The 20,057-nt window shown below is 36.6% G+C and overlaps 1 long non-coding RNA gene and 1 other non-coding gene across 5 annotated transcripts in view; both read left to right on the plus strand.

Annotated features, from left to right (window-relative positions):
- The first annotated feature begins 5,771 nt into the window (after window positions 1-5,771).
- LOC119877644 lies at window positions 5,772-8,524 on the plus strand. The gene is made up of 3 exons (XR_005379925.1): window positions 5,772-6,026; window positions 7,766-7,883; window positions 8,463-8,524. It is a non-coding gene; the product is annotated as an uncharacterized LOC119877644 (long non-coding RNA).
- Window positions 8,525-9,652: 1,128 nt separating this feature from the next.
- The window catches only part of LOC106557914, a 29,521-nt gene continuing 19,116 nt past the window's right edge, over window positions 9,653-20,057 (plus strand). For 2 of the 4 annotated variants that reach the window (XR_005379928.1, XR_005379926.1), the window contains exons 1-5: window positions 12,355-13,431; window positions 13,537-13,663; window positions 15,569-15,631; window positions 16,563-16,716; window positions 18,857-18,956. This is a non-coding gene — a transcript (uncharacterized LOC106557914). Of the gene's footprint in view, window positions 11,085-12,354; window positions 13,432-13,536; window positions 13,664-15,568; window positions 15,632-16,562; window positions 16,717-18,856; window positions 18,957-20,057 lie in introns of those variants that run through there. The other 2 variants (XR_005379927.1, XR_005379929.1) reach the window with 2 other exon arrangements.

Consider the following 20,057-nt stretch of genomic DNA (forward strand, 5'->3'; position numbering starts at 1 on the left):
TTCTCATTTCAAAGCCTTTGTCCTTACTGTCCTTGCCCCATCACCTATGTTACTCTTCTCCCAGACATCCACAAGGCTCTTTCCCTTCCTTCATGCCTTTTTTTTTAAAAAAGACTTCATTTATTTATTCATGAGAGACACAGAGAGAGAGGCAGAGACACAGGCAGAGGGAGAAGCAGGCTCCATGCAGGGAGCCCGACGTGGGACTTGATCCCAGGTCTCCAGGATCATGCCCTGGGCTGAAGGAGGTGCTAAACCACTGAGCCACCGGGGCTGCCCCTGCTTTCATGTCTTACCTCAAATATCATCTTTTCAATAAGATCCCACTTTTCTTGTTCTGTTTTCTATACATGTAAGCACTTTTAAACATGACCTTATATACTTTATTTATTTTATTGTCTGTCTTTCCCTGGTAGGACAGAAATTTTTGTTTGTTTTATTCACAGATTCGCAGATATATCCCAGGGCCCAAAACAATGTCTGGGTCATAGTAGATGCTCAGTAAATATTTGTTAAATGAATAAATCAGTGAAAGTGTAATGATTTTTAAACTTTTAAATGACATTAGAATGATCATGCTGATTTGCATTTGCATAACCTAAATTACTTCTTTCAATTCACTTTATTATTATATTTCTCATTACCAAGTAAAAATCATTGAACTTATTAAGCATATTTGACTAATTATGATTTATGTAAACTTCTATGAAAGTGAAGAAATATATTCAGACTTAGAAATTTGCTATGTTAAATTATTAAATAGAATCCATGATGATTGGGAGGAAAACAAAGCCATTGCCTTGGAAATAGTTAAATTTATGTAACTATTTGATATCCCAATCAGATCTAGACATAAATATAGACATTCATATATACATTCAGAAGTGGACATACATATATATACACATACAGGTGTTAACTAGAAGTTCATCTGCACAGCCGCCTACTGTTTACTCACTGCTAAGCAACCTCAATATAGAAAGGGTAGGAAATTTAAATCTGTGTCTAATAAAATATGTCATGCCCTGCCATAAAGTATATTCACTAAAATAAATTTGGATTGGATTTCCAGGAACAATTAGCACAAATTAATGTCAGTGTGGTCAGGAATGGCATAAGGAAATCAAATTATCAGCAAGTTCCCCAAATTATAAATTACATCATACCTCAGCAAAATGTTTCAGATAAATCACAGCAAGAGATGCCACTGTAAATCAGTGAACTCCTTTGAACTAAAAGCAATTTGTCTGACTTTGAAAATGATAAAAAAATATCGCCTTCAGTTCTGTACATTTTCAAATAGCACATTGAAAGGAAATCTGAGACAAGCAATAGGAATAATTATAGTTTGAAGATATAACAGGAGTGAATCTGATGTTTCACTCCTTATGTAATTAAATAAAAGGGAGCTGGGTTAGGATTATGTTCAGCCATAAGGACAGAAAACTAATAGTGGCTTAAATGCTGAAAGATTTATTTGTCTCAGGCAACAAGAGGCCTGGAGGTAGGCCATCCAGAGTTTTAAAGGGGGCTCGATTAAGCCTTAGAGAAGAGTCTTTCCGCCTCTCCCCTGTATATCATTAGCAAATATATTTTCATCTTTATACTTCTTTTCTAAAAAAAAAGATTTTGCTTTTTTATTCACGAGAAACAGAGAGAGAGAGAGAGAGAGAGAGAGAGAGAGAGGCAGAGACATAGAGAGAGAAGCAGGCTTCTCGCAGGGAGCCTGACGTGGAACTTGATTCCCAGACCCCGGGATTGCACCCTAAGCCAAAGGCTCACTGCTGAGCCACCAAGGTGTTCCTCATCTTCATACTTCTAATCTCATGATTGCAAGATGGTTGCTCTACCCTTAATCTCACATCCACATTCCAGGCAGGAAGAAGGAGAAAGAGAAAAGGAGGAACTAGTAGTACCTGTGTCAGGAGAACAAACGTTTCCTAAATCCCTGACTGACTTAAACTTACTCAGTCACCAGAATTGTGTCATTTGGCCACCTCAGCAGCAAAAAGGTATGGAAAGACAGATATTTTTTGGTAGTACACAATTGATTTAAACAAAATTGTAATTCTTTAGTAAAAAATAATGAAAGAATGTATATTCAATAGTCAACAAGGAAAAGATGTGTTAAAAAGATGGGATAGAAAGAGAAAAGAATTTCACATAGGATTTTGAGAAACGCGTACATTTAGGGGTAGGCAAAAGAAAATGGATCATACAGAGAGCAAAAGAACCTGGAGATGTAAAAGGAAAATAGGAATATTATTAAAAGAGTTACTTATGTTTTGCATTATTATTACGTTTGAATAATACTTTGACACATTTCTGAATTACTTTGTAATGTGAGGAAAATCGTTACATTATGATTACATAAGTCATGCTATCCGATAATTGACATTAATATTCCTTTTCAAATGGAATGTTTTTTTAATAAAAAAAGATAGTATAGGTTCCTGGGGCAGATGGCTGGGTCTAAAGAAAGGAAGAAATGAATGGGTGTCCAACTCTTTACAAATACCAGACACTACAACTGTTCTATAACTGGTATTACATTAGATTACTTCAGGCATGTCAAAAAAGTGAATCACTGCACAGCCAGCTGATGCATCCCTTTAAATAAATGTTTCATCTTTCTGAAGAAAAACTGTCCCTCTGTGAATGCCACAATGATAACATTTTTTGGTGTTACGCAAAATGTTTTTTTAAATAACTGTTCTTCAAAATGTGACCCATACATGGGCCCCTGGGGGGCTCAGTCCGTTAAGTGTTTGACTCTTGATTTTGGTTCAGGTCATGATCTCAGGGTCATTATATTGAGCCCCCATGTCAGGCTCCGTACTCTGCAGGGAATCTGCTTGAGGATTCTCTTTCTCCCTCTGCCTCTGCCCCTCCTTCCTTGCTCTCTCTCATAAATAAATAAATAAATAAATAAATAAATAAGACCCATACAATAAATGACCTCACCTGCACTACACCAGAAATTGCTTAAAACTTGTGCTTCCCAAGTTTAATGTTGAAATGCAAATGTCCTTTTACTTTTAGCTGGATGTATTTGAGTTGGCATGTTCAATGTGAATCATTGTTGCTACCAAATATGATTTGATTGAAAGTTATTTGACACCTGAAAGTATTTTGACAACTAAAAAAGGAGAAATTATATTTAAACTTTCATATAAATCTGTCTCAGATTAGTGTGAATTTAAAAAAAGTAATGGATAAGAAATTGCAGTATTTGCGGTATTATTTGAAACAACATAACTTTTTCTTTTTAAAACAGATAAAATTCTTTGTAAAGTTTTTTTGTTTTTTATTTATTTATGATAGTCACACAGAGAGAGAGAGAGAGAGAGAGGCAGAGACATAGGCAGAGGGAGAAGCAGGCTCCATGCACCGGGAGCCCGACGTGGGATTCGATCCCGGGTCTCCAGGATCGCGCCCCGGGCCAAAGGCAGGCGCCAAACCGCTGCGCCACCCAGGGATCCCTAAAACAGATAAAATTCTTTGATACAACCTAGTTCTAATGTCAGTATTTTTTATCAACTCAAATAAATTAGCCACATCCATTTGATACCATAACTTTTTGCTTTTCATTTAGAAGAAAATATGCTTTACCTTCTTTATATCTTAATTTATTTTATGGTAGCTATGAGAGATTTCAATGAATTAAAAGTATAAATAGAAAGTATTGTTCCTTTTTCTTCCCTTAGTATAACTAGCTGTGGGAAATATTTTATTTATTTATCAGAAAACAATCTGAATTTCTCTTATCTTCAATGTAACTGAAGTTAAAATGTTGCCTTATACACTAAAATGGAGAATAGTCAAACATCAATGTAATTAAACAATAATTCCACTCCAGTGGCATTTCTCCACTTTCTCTGGGTAGTTGAGTTCCAGGTTGTTCGTCTCCTTGCCTTTGCTGAAGGGTAGCTAGCTTTCATAATGTACAGGAAGATCTTGACCCTGGAAAATGAATCTATAAGTCTTTGGGGACTTCAGACAGTCTCATGCTCCACCTAATTACTAATTCATTCAGGACGTCTACACTGAGGACTCACTACTAATTGAAGATTGGGGGTATAAAGGGAGGCTAGTAATAATCCCTGAGATTAAGGAGTTTATGATGTTGGGGGGTTGGGGGTCAGATGGGGTAGTAGGTGTTTCAAAATAAGGTGATATAAGTCTAAATTCAGGGCATGACAAGGCGCTATTGGAGCCTTGAGAAGGTTAATGTAGAGAAGACACTTAGCTCAGTCTTAAGGACATTTGATAATTTGATAATTTTTGATGACCCAAAGGACATTTGGGAAGTGATGGGTCATTGAAACCAAAGGTTCGTGAAAATTTAGCTAGGGAAAATCAGTTGGAAGAAGAGCATCATAGAAAAAGTTACATGCAAATGCTCAGAAGAGAAAGAACATAACCACGTCCTGGGTGCTGGCAGTGTAGCTCAATCTAGATGGAGCACAATGTGAGTGAGATCACATGAAAATAAGCTGCAGGGATCCCTGGGTGGCGCAGCGGTTTGGCGCCTGCCTTTGGCCCAGGGCGCGATCCTGGAGACCCGGGATCGAATCCCACGTCGGGCTCCTGGTGCATGGAGCCTGCTTCTCCCTCTGCCTGTGTCTCTGCCTCTCTCTCTCTCTATGACTCATAAATAAATAAAAATTTAAAAGAAAAAAAAAAGAAAATAAGCTGCAGAAGTAAGCAGGACTAGATTGCAGTGTGCTTAAAGTACTATTTCCTCCTCCTAGAAATATTTTGTTTGGTTGTCTAAGCTACTAATAGGAATTAGAATCAATACTGAACTGCTTACTAATTAATTTATTAAATCAAAGCACAATAATCATTAGAGTATCAGTAAATGTCAGTAATTACATGCTAGGCTTTCCTATAGAATATATAGAATGGCTATATGGTTAGAATATATTCCCTGTAAAATACATAGAATAGTTATTTCCAGAGCTTAAAGAATTAAAGGGGGGGGGGGTGGATTGTAATTGCTAGTTTTAGAGCGAGCATTTAGAGAAATTGTACCTTCTTAATACTATAATACAATCCCAAGGGAAAAATATGATGTTAGAAAGTAAAGGCAAGAGTATATAGCAAAATAATGAAAATAGTAAATATTGTGATAATGTGAATAATTTTTTTTAATTTAGTCATTTTTCAGAACAAATGAATGCCACCAAAAACAAAACAAAACAACAACAACAAAACGGTATTAGCAGTAAGATTGGGAATATTTCATTCAGGCTTCACACATGCCATTTCCCAGAAACTTGGGAGGAATGTTCACTTATTTTGGCAAAATGGCGAGCAACTCTCTCTACTACTGGGAATTTTAGCTGGGGTCAAAATTGCAGATGGAAAGAACTTCTTGGAGAACAATTCAGCAGTACTGCTTTGCTTGAATGCATCACGAAGAATGCGCTTCCAAAACACAAAATCCCGCACTGCTGGGCGAAAGGCAGCGAGGCCGGTACTGCCCGTGCCTCCGAGTCTACAGGCTCAGCCCACGCCCAATTCCTCGCAAGAACGAGCAGCGACAGCTCGGGGCAGCTCGTGGGATCCCAGAACGCTCCGCCGGTGGGAACTCTGGGCTGTGCTCAGACAATCCGCCGAGCTCCTCGTGGAGACCCATTCCCTTTCCTTTTGTTTCGTGTCTTCTCTTTATCCAACCTGCGTGGAAAAAACCACATCCAGGGGTAGAGACGGTACAACAAAGCCCTGAAGTCAAAGGGACATCCTCGGGATCCTCCATCAGCCCGAAGCGCAAACGCAAGGACACTAAGTGTGAGCCGCCGGGCACCCGTAGCTGAGCTTCCCAGGCTCCTACGCGGGCACCGGAAGTGGCCGCCCAGCTTGACTTCCGCTCCCAAAGCACTCGCTCCCGGGGCTCGCGTTCTGGTTGTTAGGAAACCACCAAGGAGTTTGAGAGCATGGAGGCCGCGCGCCCTCCCTCTACGGCAGGGAGGTTCGTGGTGGTCGGCGGAGGCATCGCGGGTGTCACCTGTGCTGAGCAGGTAAGCGGGCGCGCAGTTCCGCCGCTTCCCCGGCCTGGGGGCGGTGGCGCTCAAGGCATCCACCTGCCCCTCCTTGGGTCCTTCCTCCGGATCCCTCGTTAGCCCCCTCCCCCCCCTCCTTGCTCTCAGGTACCGACTGCGCGGTGGCCCTTGGACGAAGTTCCTCCGGCCTCTCCAGCTTCGCCTTAGACTCAGGGAGGAGTGGACGGCCAGTCTCATAGGTGTGAGGTGGTGTCTCGTTGTGCTTCTGATTTCCCTGGTTTGTGATGCTCAATATATTTTCGTGTGTCTGTTGGCCATCTGCAGGTCTTCTTTGGAAAAATGTCAATTCAATTTCTGCCCATTATTAAAATTTTTTTTTTGAAAAATTAAGTTGTATATACCTTTTTTAAAATATATATATTTTGGTTATTTACCTGTTGCTGGATGTATGATTTGCAGATACCATCTTCCATTCAGTAGGTTGTCTTTTGTTTTGTTGATGGTTTCCTTGTCTCTGCAAAAGCTTTTTAGTTTGATGTAATTTCATTTGTTTTACCTTTAAGCTTTTTGTTTTACCTTGCCTGAGGAAAATGGCTCAAAAAGTTTTACTAAGACTGGTGTCGAAAGCTGACTACTTATGTTTTCTTCTTGGAGTTTTATGGTTCCGTGTGTTATATTCAAGTCTTTAATCCATTGTGAATTAATTTTTGTATACGGTATAAGAGAGTTGTCCAGTTTCACTTTTTTTTTTTTTTTTTTAGCACGTAAGCTGTCCAGTTTTCCCAACATTATTGAGGAAGAGACTTTCTTTTCCCCATTGTATGTAACTGACCATCGAAGTGTTAGCTTATATCTGGGCTCTGTCTTCCATTCCATTGCTGTGTGTGTCCATTTTTAAAAAAAAATTTTTAATAATTAATTTTTTATTGGTGTTCAATTTACCAACATACAGAATAACACCCAGTGCTCATCCCATCAAGTGCCCGTCACCCATTCACCCCCACCCCCCGCCCTCCTCCCCTTCCACCACCCCTAGTTCATTTCCCAGAGTTAGGAGTCTTCATGTTCTGTCTCCCTTTCTGATATTTCCTACCCATTTCTTCTCCCGTCCTTCTATCCCCTTTCACTATTATTTATATTCCCCAAATGAATGAGAACATATAATGTTTGTCCTTCTCCGATTGACTTACTCCACTCAGCATAATACCCTCCATTTTTTATGCCAGTACCATACCGCTTCGATTACTGCAGCTTTGTGTATGGTTTGAAATCAGGGGCATAATACCTCCAGTGTTGTTGTTCTTTCTCAAGATTGCTTTGGCTCTTCAGGATCTTTTTGTTGCTTCGTACAAATTTTAGGATTCTTTGTTCCAGTTTTGTGAAAGACGCCTTTAGTATATTGATGGGGATTGCATTGACTCTGTAGTTTGCCTTTGGGTAGTGTGGACATTTAAACAATATAAAGTCTTCCAATCCACGAGCATGATAGATCTTTCCATTTACGTATAGTTTCTTCAGTTTCTTTCACCAGTTAACCTCTTTGGTTAAATTTATTCCCAAGTATTTTATTCTTTTTGGTGCAATTGCAAATTGATTATTTTCTTAATTTCTCTTCCCAATAGCTCGTTATTAGTGTGTAGAAACTCAACCGTATGTAAATTTTGTAGTGTGCAGTTCTGCTGCATTAATTTGTTCATTCTAATAGGTTTTTTGTTGTTGTTGTTGTTGAACATGCTCTGTTTTTAATGATATTGTAGGGAGAAATAGAACATGGTGGTTTTGAAGAATCAGAGTGTGATTTAAGAAGATTCTTTCAAGAAGCTTAAAGTGAGAGAGAGGTTGTAGCCAGAGGAAAATGATGAAAAAAAATGGCAAGTAAGCCTCTAAATTTTGTTGAAGCTAATACTAAAATGGTTCTGTTTTCCCAGCATGTATAGGGGTTGGGCATTTAGAAGGGGCATAATAATGATGCCAAAGCACTTAGGAAAAGTCAGGCTAAGATTCTGAATACTTACTAGTAAGGATTTGCTGTAATTTCATCCCACTGAAGGGAAATGAAAACATTATTTTAAAAGAAATAGAAGTTGGTTTAACTGGTAATTAGGAAAATATTTTATTCTCATTCTCCGCATGACAACTTTAAATTGGTGTATAAGGTAGCTCAAGTAAGTAAGGAATACTTCTTAATATATTTTTCTTGTTCAGGAGGTCTTTGTTCGTGTTTAGTATTAATGTATGGTTTGTTTTATCAATATCAGAGTTAAACATAACCCACCACTACCCCCATAAATAGGAACAAGACCCAGAATAATGGAGACCTTCATATGAAGAAAAGTGAACTTATAGTTTCCTAGCTGGGTTAATAACATTAATAAAAGTGCATTATTCCTGTCTCACCCCTCCTGTGGCATATATACTAACACCTAAAGTTATTTGTTCTATTTTTTCTCCTAGCCTTTTTTTTTTTTTTAAGTAAGTTGGCTGACTCTGGAAAACTCTGTGGAGGTTCCTCAAAGAGTTAAAAATAGATCTGACCTACGACCCAGCAATTGCACTGCTGGGGATTTACCCCAAAGATACAAATGCAGTGAAATGCCAGGACACCTGCACCCCGATGTTTATAGCAGCAATGGCCACGATAGCCAAACTGTGGAGGAGCCTCGGTGTCCATCGAAAGATGAATGGATAAAGAAGATGTGGTCTCTGTATACAATGGAATATTACTCAGCCATTAGAAACAACAAATACCCACCATTTGCTTCGACCTGGATGGAACTGGAGGGTATTATGCTGAGTGAAGTAAGTGAATCGGAGAAGGACAAACAGTGTATGTTCTCATTCATTTGGGGAATATAAATTATACTGAAAGGGAATATAAGGGAAGGGAGAAGAAATGTGTGGGAAATATCAGAAAGGGAGACAGAACATAAAGACTCCTAACTCTGGGAAACGAACTAGGGGTGGTGGAAGAGGAGGAGGGCGGGGGGTGGGGGTGAATGGGTGACGGGCACTGAGGGGGCACTTGACGGGATGAGCACTGGGTGTTATTCTGTATGTTGGTAAATTGAACACCAATAAAAAATTAATTTATTAAAAAAATGCTATTTGCTCTGTTTTCAATAAACCTATTTTAGATTGTTTCTATAATGCTATGTATTTCAATAAAACTGTATGTTTAATTTCTTAAAAAACAAACAAACAAACAAAGATCCAGATACAGTGAAACGCCGGGACACCTGCACCCCGATGTTTCTAGCAGCAATGTCCACAATAGCCAAACTGTGGAAGGAGCCTCGGTGTCCATCGAAAGATGAGTGGATAAAGAAGATGTGGTCTATGTATACAATGGAATATTCCTCAGCCATTAGAAATGACAAATATCCACCATTTGCTTCGACGTGGATAGAACTGGAGGGTATTATGCTGAGTGAAGTAAGTCAGTCGGAGAAGGACAATCATCATATGTTTTCACTCATACAGGGAATATAAAAAATAGTGAAAGGGAAAAAAGGGGAAAGGAGAGAAAATGAGTGGGAAATATCAGAGAGGGTGACGGAGCATGAGAGACTCCTAACTCTGGGAAACGAACAAGGGGTGATGGAAAGGGAGGTGGGCGGGGGGGGGGGGTGACTGGGTGATGGGCACTGAGTGGGGTACTTGACGGGATGAGCACTGGGTGTTATACTATATGTTAGCAAAATGAACTCCAATAAAAAATATACCAATAAATAAATAAGTAAGTAAGTTGGCTGTTCACTTTCTATTAGGAGATATTCTCCTAGTAACAGCTTCTGCTATTAAAGTGATTACAAATTTCAAGCAGGTGAGAACCTTTGTATAACTTTCTTAGTATTAAAGTTTTTAAATTTCAGTAACTTGACTAGCATGTAGTGTAATTATAGTTTTTAAGTGTTTGAAATGACAAATATTCTTTTTTCTGTTTATTTTAGTTTAAATTCAATTAGCCAACATATAGTACATCATTAGTTCAGATATAGTTTTCAATTATTCATCAGTTGCATGTAACAAATATTCTTTTGATAGTCATTTTAAAATCAAAGCTCAAAGTTTACAATCATATTAAATATCAAAAGTACCTAAATGATGTTGAATTTATTCTTTTTTTTCTTTCCATCTTTTCCTCCCACTCAGAATTACTTTTTAGAAAATTTTAAATAAAGTTCTTTTGGGGAAAAATGCTACATAAATCTAACTATGGATACAAATATATATGTATGCCATTATTGTAAATAGATACATGTGTATAAATGTGTGTGTTTGCAAATCAGAAAAATGTTCCTCAGTCACACTTGCAGATAATTTTGAGATGTGTAATAAGCATCTAAGAACATTTTGTAATTCCGTAAATTTATATTACACACATTATAACATTACATTAGAGGTCTAAGATCATTTGGGTCATAGTATCATAAAAGAGTGATCTCTAAACAGACTTTTGTTTTTAAGTAGTCTCCATACCCAAAGCCCAAAGCAGAGCTCAAACTCGGGACCATGAAATCAAGACCTGAGCCAAGATCAAGAGTCGGATGTTCAACTGACTGAGCTACTCAGGTGCCTCAATCTCTAAACAGTTTTGATCTGGCCCGTCATCTGTTAAAAAGTTTTGACTGAAATCCTAATATATGTATATTTATATATTTATAAACTAGACACATATACGATCGTGCTATAATTATGAATGTTATAATGCCTATGCAAAAAAAATAAATAAGTAAATCTTTTCTTCCCGTATTTCAGTGAAGAAAAGTGTCCACAGTTTTTAATACGAGTTCTCACTATATTTACCACTTAAACACTGATGGACTTCCTTGCTCTCTTATCTTGAACCATTACCCTGCAAAGCTGCAACCACAGATCCAACTACTGCTTTCTTCAGTCCTATACCCTGTCTGTCGTGGAAGGACCACACCTTGCAGATAGCATTTGATGTCAGCTGCTGCTTAAATACTACTTGGAAATCCTACTACACGGCCCTAGTAATTCTCAAACCTTTTAGTCTCAAGACTCTTTTATACTCCTACAGATAACTGAGGACTCCAAAGAACTATTGTCCTTGTGAGTTAAACCCAGTGATATCTGCTATATTACCTAAGAAAACTAAGAAAAATTTAAAATATTTGATTCAGCTAGAATAATAAATCCAAAACATGTTAAAGAGATATAATATCCTTTTAATTAAAAAACAACCATTTTTCCAAAACAAGAGAAATTAAGAAGAATGGCATGTTTTACATTTTTGAAAATTTCTTTCAAAACTAAAACTGTACTAGGAGTCATTATATTCTTCACACTCAAAGAAATTAAAGCCAGTAAAAAATGTTAATTTTATTAAATCCTGACTCATAATTGTGCATCTTCTTAATATTCTGTATGATGGAATGGGATGTAGGCATAAGCACTTGTTTTGCACACAGGAGTAGTGTCTCAAGGAAAAGGAGTTGTGCATTTGTCAAGTTGCAAGAGGAACTAGTTCCTCTTTTATGGACACCAACTTTACTTGAAAGAACAATTGACAAACTAAAGTAACTCATATTTGGAAAATAAAGTGAGCCTGTCACTTCAAGGAAAACAAATGACAGCATTTGTTGCCAATATGACAAAATTAGAGCTTTCTTTTTTTTTAAGATTTTATTTATTCATGAGAAACACAGAGAGAGGCAGAGACACAGGCAGAGGGAGAAGCAGCCTCCATGTGGTGAGGCGGATGTGGGACTCAATCCCAGGACCCCAGGATCACATTCTGAGCCAAAGGCAGACGCTCAGCCACTGAGCCACCCAGGCATCCCAAAATTAGAGCTTTCAAGTCAGAATTAGAATTTTGGAAAACCCATATTCTTTACTGTGAGTCTCACAGTAAGACTTCTCTGATGAGATTGTTGGTGACAATAGTGTGATTTTTTGATATTGTAGTGATTTGAAATGTGTTAACATTGGGAAGGTCTCCATAACTTAGGAAACCACTATTGTCCAGATGACAAATGTGATGTTACAAGATCCATTCAAGGTGCAGGATAGACCAGTGGATTTCACAGTAACAGAGTATGAAAAATTCTTTGATACAGTTTTCAAATTCTACATTGCAACTAATCTTTAAGAAACCACACTTGTTGAGTTTTAGTGTAACAACAAAGAATATACAGTTCTCTGAAAAGGCTGCATTTCTTTGTGAGGCTGAACCATCTTCGTATACTTCAACTACATTAACATATTGCAGTAGTTTGAATGCAGAGGCAGATCTTCTGTTAAGACCAGACATTAAAGAAATTTTCAAAATGTAAAGAAATGTAAAATGTGGAAGGGGAGGTGGGTGGGGGGATGGGGTGACTGAGTGACGGGCACTGAGGGGGGCACTTGACAGGATGAGCACTGGGGATTATACTATATGTTGGCAAATTGAACTCCAATAAAAATATACAAAAATAAATAAATTTGGTCGGTATCTATAACTGCTGTTTGTCAGATAAAATTCTAACCATATTATCGATAGGAAGACTTGTATAAATTTTTTATATGCATTACGCTATGTGGAATTATTAGCTTTATGTATTTGCTATGCATTTGGAGAGTTACAGTGGGTAACAAATGTCTCAGTAGTTATCAAGTGCTACAGTTAAAATTTGCCATGTTTTACAAATCAAACACAGGGGACAATGTTAACTTCTAAACCACTATAGCAAAGTCTGGCATCTCTCATACTCATATGTACTTATTACATATATGTGCTTTCTAAAGGCTGCTACTTAGATGTAGGTTTTCATTCAATATTAAGGAACAAAAACAATGGATCTCAGATATGCAGTTTTAGACTCGATGTCATTAAATATTGATATGAATAATTTAGCCAATAGATGCTCGGATTTAAGGTTAACACGTTTTTCACTTATATTAAAATATCTCCAAAGAGCATGTTTGCCAGTAAAGTGATTGTTATTTGTACTTAAGAATATAAGTACTGTTTTTAGCACTTCTAATGTTTTTATATAATGTTCCCTTTTCTACCACACTCTACTCCCTGTTACCCATACCAGCTACTAAAGTATAATATTAGAATTACTAGATATTCCTATAGTAACTTCTACTGAGATCAGAAAAACTCATTAAGGCCTGTCCCACATATAAAATATGATCAGAATGCTCAATTTTAAAATTTCTGAATGTTTAGTTTTTAGCCTGAGGTCAACATACCTTCCTAAATATGAAATTCCCTAAGTTTTATGCAAAATTCTGATATGAATGTACCTTTTTTCTCAGGGAAGAAAGACTTCTTGTAACCAGATTCCCAGAATGTTTCATGGCCCTAAAATGATGGTTGATCACTGGACTGGAGACTGCATTCTCATGTTTACTTTGATTTGCAATCGCTGTAGCAAAGTATTGAGTGCCACCAAGAGGCAACCTTAATGTATTTTTTGCTTTTGTCTTAATGAATTTTTTATTTAAAATGAAATTGTACCTACTCATGGATAAATGTTTCTCCCCTCCCCTTCCTTGCTCTGTGTTTTTACAGTACATTTTAACAGGAGATGGCAGTCAGCATGTGTATAAGAAACTGTCTGTGTGCTGGAGCTAAACCAAAGTTGATATGTGAAGGAAATCCTTATGTATTAGGAATCCGTGATACAGACAGTGCTCAGGTAACATTCTGGGGTTGGGTCATAGGAAAGGAACATGAATATTTCTTAGATTTTTCTATATTTGAATCAAAGTATCCACTTATACATTAATTATTAAATTATAGAAGAGTTTGTTTTATGATCCATAAACCAGATCATAGTTATGTTATTGCCAGTTTCAGTTTAGCTTTGGTTGATAATTTTTGTTTTTATTTTTAGTTCATGCTGCTGTTCTGTGTTTTTCCATTGTGCAATGTATCCCAGATAAAATGACTAAGCTGAAGGTTATAACTTAAATTATACATATGTTTATTATTGTACTTTGGGAATATGTGATTTGCAACCTAAATAATATAGCAATCTTTTTGCAAAAACATAAAGCATATCCCAAACTTGAACTTACCCCTTAGCAAGATTTGAGGTACAGAATCATGATAGAATCCCAGAATGGAAAAATTCATTTGGTTTATTGTTCTGCTCAGGAATAAACAGTAATAAACTATCCCAAAAAGGTGAGTCTGTGGAACCTTATACAACTTCTTCTGGTAAGGGATTTCAGGGTTTCAGGCTTCACGGACCCTTCTTTCCAAGAAGCTCTTCCTGATTTCATAATATTCTGTCTTACAGCTCAAGCTCATTGTTGTGGTTCTGTCCCATAGGGTGATCATTTTACATTTATTACTAAAAATATTTTATATTCTTAAAAACTGATAATGTTTTCTTTTAGTGTATTCTTAATTAAATAAGAATTTAGAGAAAAGTAGAAAAATCATAAATTTTAATTATAATTGTAAACATTTCAGGATCCTTTTATCAAAGATTGAGTTCATAACTGTGTTCCAGCTAGACCCTCTAAATACAAGAGCTCGCTGACTGCTTATGATAATCCTGTGACAGTATTACTCCCACTTTACAAATACAAAACTCTGATAGAGAAATTAATTTTTTACCTATACTAAAATAGTTACTGAGTTTATCAGAAGTTCAATTTAAACTCATGTCATTTATCTCCATGTCCAATGCTTTTAATAGATCTTTCTTAAATTATTTACTGTTGTCAGTGAAGGACAAACTAAAATGAACTTCAGGGTCTTTTTCTTATAGAAGTTGAAAAAAGTCAATTTCAGTAGTTATTTATCGACTATTATACGTTTTTGGATGAATGTAATAGCAATGGTAACTTGACATAGTAGGAAGAGGAATTTAGCTATTCATAGGTCATCCTGAAGCATTCAAAAGTGCCATAAAAATAACCAGGGCATCCCTAAGCTCGTTGTGATCTTTTTTAGGGGGCAGAAGAGGAAGGTGGTAGAGACATCAATTAGTTGTCTTATAATAATAATAATAACATAACATTATTTTCTGATAAATGTTAGACACTATTGTGCCCTCTCCTAATAGTTTTATTTGTATTATCTTAATGCTTACAAACACTTAATGAGATCAAGTCACTTCTTGTTTCCATTTAAAGTTGCAGAACCCGAGGCAACTTGCCCAATTTACTAACTCCTAGAGCAGGGACTCTTCCTGCAAGTTTTGAGTGTTGAGTGACTCCAGGGAAAGTGCCAACTGACGAAAAGGAATAACTCTGTATGCAGGATACAAATCAATGTCCTGTTAGTAAATTGATCTGATCAAGTAGTTGGGAATGTGATGGACTAGACATCTTGCCTCTTGCTGAAATTTGGAACTACTCTAAATGTAATGACCTAAGCGGCAAGGAAAATCAGGAGAGGCATTGCTCTGAAACCAGCTTGGATGAAACAGCACTTGTAATATTGGGAGGGTGTGTCCTGCAGACTGGGAAAATTAGATTTATTTTGTTCCTTCGTAAATTGGGTAAAATTCTTATATTTTAAGAATATTATCAGTGAGTCCTCTTGCTTCACATTTTTCCCACTATTTACGAAACTGTCTCCTTTTCAGAAACAGCTTACTAAAGCTAAAAGAATAATGATCATAGGGAATGGCGGCATTGCACTTGAACTGGTAAAGTATATATTTTTAAATACTATTTAAACACTGCTCTATGATTTATGTGATTGGCAAACTAGAAAACATCTTGGTATTCTGAAATTCAAAGATAAATGTAATTGTTTTTCATATATTTTCAAGGAAAATATCGACTTTATATTTTTAGTTTTCATGGAATTCATAGTTGCAGAAATGTCATTGTAAAACATGAGTTCAGGAAATATTTTATGTCTCAAGGGTCATACACAGGTGACTAGATAGATGGAACCCATAGATGTGTTTGTTAAGTACTATATTGAAAACCAATTTCAATATGCACACTTTTAGAGATTTCTAGTCACAGCCCCCACCACTTTTTATTGTTTATACCCATCCTGCTTCACTCATTTATATGGTTACCCATCTGGCTCCGTTTCAAGATATGTGGTACGCCAGCTCTTGGTTTTTTAGAAGTTGAAATTTTGATGCAGGAGCAGCTGAGTTCTTAACTTCAGAGCTCATTGCTGAAAAACCAGAGGCTAAAAAAAAAAAAAAAAAAAAAAGAAAAAAGAAAAACCAGAGGCTAGAATTGTACATAAAACAACCAGATATACAATTGAAGGTATAGCATCTGGTTCATTAATTCACAAATGAAATTGTTTAGTTTTATATAGAAAAAGGCTATAAAAAAACACTGAGCAAAATATTATAGCTGGGGGAGATGAAATATATTTATTTGCATATCTTATATGACTTAGATTTTCTAGGGTTTGTATTTTTTTGCATGAAAAATATGTATAATTAAAACTGGAAATTTAATGAATTTGCACCTTTGCAAACATGCTACAGTTGGACAGTGCTTAAGTTAATTTTACAGAAAATGCAAGTGAGTTAAAAAAGAAATACAAACCTCATTTATTTTTTTAAACCAATTTTTAAAAAGTTTTTATTTATTTGTTTGAGACAGAGAGAGAGCATGAGCCAGGGGAGAGGCAAAGGGAGAAGGAGAAACAGACTCCTCGTTGCCCTGTGCTGTGCCAGGAGCCTAAAACAGGGCTCCACCCCAGGACCAGATTATGACCTGAGCCAAAAGCAGACACTTAACCATCTTAGCAACCCAGGTACCCCTCAGTTTTATTTATTTATTTTATTTTATTTTATTTTATTTTATTTTATTTTATTTATTTTTTTAAGATTTTTTATTTATTTATGATAGACAGAGAGAGAGAGAGAGGCAGAGACACAGGCAGAGGGAGAAGCAGGCTCCACGCAGGAGCCCGACACGGGACTTGATCCCGGGACTCCAGGATTGCGTCCTGGGCCGAAGGCAGGCGCCAAACCACTGACCCACCCAGGGATCCCCTCAGTTTTTTATTTTAAAAGAGCTTTTTGTTTGTTTTTAACGTTTACCCTATAAAATTTTAAAAGTATTGTGTAAGTTTTGAGGGTGCTAAAAATTGACAAAATGTTAAAAGATTTGGTGGCTAATTTTTTTATTGAATTACAATTGACATTATATTAGTTTCAGGTATACAATAGTGATTGAATATTTTTATACATTATGATGTGGTCATCTCAGTAGGCTTGATTACCACTCTGTCACTGTGCAAACCTATTACAGTATTTTTTTTTTTAAGATTTTATTTATTTATTCATGAGAGACACACAGAGAGAGAGAGAGGCAGAGACACAGGCAGAGGGAGAAGCAGGCTCTATGCAGGGAGCCCGATGCGGGACTTGATGCCAGGACTTCAAGATCACACCCCTAGCCAAAGGCAGAAGCCCAACCACTGAGCCCCTGTGCAAACTTATTACAGTATTGACTGTATTCCCTGTGATGCACTTTACAGCCCTGTGACTTACTTATAACTGGAAGTTCGTAAATCTTACTCGTGTTCACTTGTTTTGCTTGCAGGCCAGTGGCTCCCCTGTGGCAACCACCAGTTCTCTATATCTGAGCCTGTTTCTGCTTTGTTTTACTTATTTTGTTGCTTTTAAGTATTTTTTCTAGTTTAACTTACATGTATTTAAAATAATTTTACTGTAGTTAACATACAGTGTTATATTAGTTTCAGGTATACAATATAGTGATTCAAGAATTCAATAATTACTCAGTGCTCATCAAGATAAATATATCCTTAACCCCCTTTATTTCACCCTTCCCCCTACCCACCTCCCCTCTGGCAATCAACAGTTCTCTGAATTTAAGAGTCTAGTTTTTTGTCTCCTTGTTTTGTTCCTTAAATTCCACAGGAGTAAAATCATATAGTACTTGTCTTTCTCTGTCTGACTTAAATTTGATATAGCATAAAAGCCTCTAGGTCATCCATGTGTAGCAATGGCAAGCTCCTACTCTTTTTTATGGCTGAGTAATATTCCTGTGTGTGTGCTATATACATATATATTTATATATGTATATATACACACACACACACACACACATATATATAGCACACACACACACTACACACCACATCCTCTTTACTCATCTATGAACGGACACTTGGATTGCTTCCGTATCTTGCCTGTTATAAATGATGCTACAGTTAACATAGGGGTGAATATATCTTTTTGAATTAGTGTTTTTGTTTTCTTTGGATAAGTACTCAGTAGTGGAGTTATAGAATCATATGATAATTCTAATAATTTTTTGAGTAACGACCATACTGTTTTTCACAGTGTCTGTACCAATTTGCATGCCCACCAGCAGTGCATGAGGGATCTTGTTTCTCCATACTCTTGCCAACACTTGTCATTTCTTATCCTTTTTGTTCTAGCCATTCTGACAGGTGTAAGGTAATACCTCATTGTGGTTTTGACTTCTCTGATGATGATTAGTGATGTTGAGAATCTTTTCATGTGTCTGTTACCATCTGTATGTCTTTGGGAAAATACCGGTCAGGTCCTCTCCCCATTTTTAATTTTGGTTGTTTTGTTTTGTTGTTAGTGAGTTGTAGGAGTACTTTATATATTTTAGATATCAACCTTTTATCAGACAGATCTTACCTTTCATATTAACCAAATATATAACATCCAAAAAACACATTATGTTTACACTCAACTCTTGATTAAAAGATCCATTTTATATCTGTATCACAAAATATTAAAATAATGAATAAAGTGATCAAAACATATAACTCAGCACGCTGCATATACATGTATGAGAATCATAATATTGCCTAAAAGCTTGAGAACAGAAGCATACTTCTTGCCTTGCAGTTTTTAGATTATTTGAATTTTGAATTGAGTTTATCTCTTTAGAAGGAAAAAAGAAGCACAGAACAAAGCTGATGCTGGTAATATGGGCAGTACCTTAGGACCAGATTGGCATAAAGGCTTGAATCTTAAAGGTACAAAAGAGGTATGTGTTCATGTACTAATTAAACATGTTTAAGATGCGGGACACCTGGGTGGCTCAGCAGCTGAGCATCTGCCTTCGGCTCAGGGTGTGATCCCGGGGTCCCAGGATTGAGTCCCACATGGGCTTCTTGCGTAGAGCCTGCTTCTTCTTCCTCTGCCTCTCTCTCTCTCTCTCTCTCTCTCATGAATAAATAAATAAAATTTAAAAAAAAGAACATGTTTAAGATGCAATTTTAAATTCTTAAACCATTCATTGAAGACTGATTACAAGTAAGTCAAATAATTATTAGGTTACTCTACTTAAAATCCAAAGCGCTAGGATAGACAGGACCAATGGCACTTGGCCCAGTTCCTTACTAAAGATAAGTTGAGTACTTAGTTCATCTAAAACTGACTCTTGCTCCAGAGAGATTTTTAATTCCTCAGGCAGAGAGATTTCCAGACCTACAGTGAATATAGCTGTCGTATCTTTTAATCTTTTCTCAAAGGTCACTTCATATGCATTATAGTATTTGGTTATTGGATGAATTCTAAATAAAATACATATTTAACACCCTAACTGGATAAGCAGATGACTTGCTTTTACTCATTTATTAGATATTTGTTTTTAAATAGTTGTTAAAGGGCTGTGATATTTAAATACTTTAAGGAGCATACATGGAGTCCTTATTACTATGTATGATTTATTTTCAGCCTTGGATGGTTTGGAGGGGAGCTGGCTTCATGGCAGATCTAATTTTTGTGATAGGAATTATACAAAATCATTTCTTCCTGCACTTTCAGATCCAAAGATTAATAATATTTTTAATCTGAGAACTTAAGCAGTTTGGTTCAGTAAACATTATCTTTTACGTACTTGGCACTTTACTAAGGTTCTGGAATGTAACAGTAAGTGGGCATGGACCTGCCCTCGAGGTTTTTATAGTCTCTAGCAGTTTAATTTTTTAAAAACTATATTTGTAATTATCAGTGAGGCTTATATTCATATTATTATTTATATTTTTAAATCATGCCCTTGATGTTACCTGCTAATACAACTAGTTGTTCTCTTAAGCTCTGAATGGATTTCTGCTCTCTCCCTTCATGCATAGAAATTGAGAGG

This window comes from Canis lupus, chromosome 27 (genome assembly GCF_011100685.1).
Source record: "Canis lupus familiaris isolate Mischka breed German Shepherd chromosome 27, alternate assembly UU_Cfam_GSD_1.0, whole genome shotgun sequence".
NCBI lineage: Eukaryota > Metazoa > Chordata > Mammalia > Carnivora > Canidae > Canis > Canis lupus.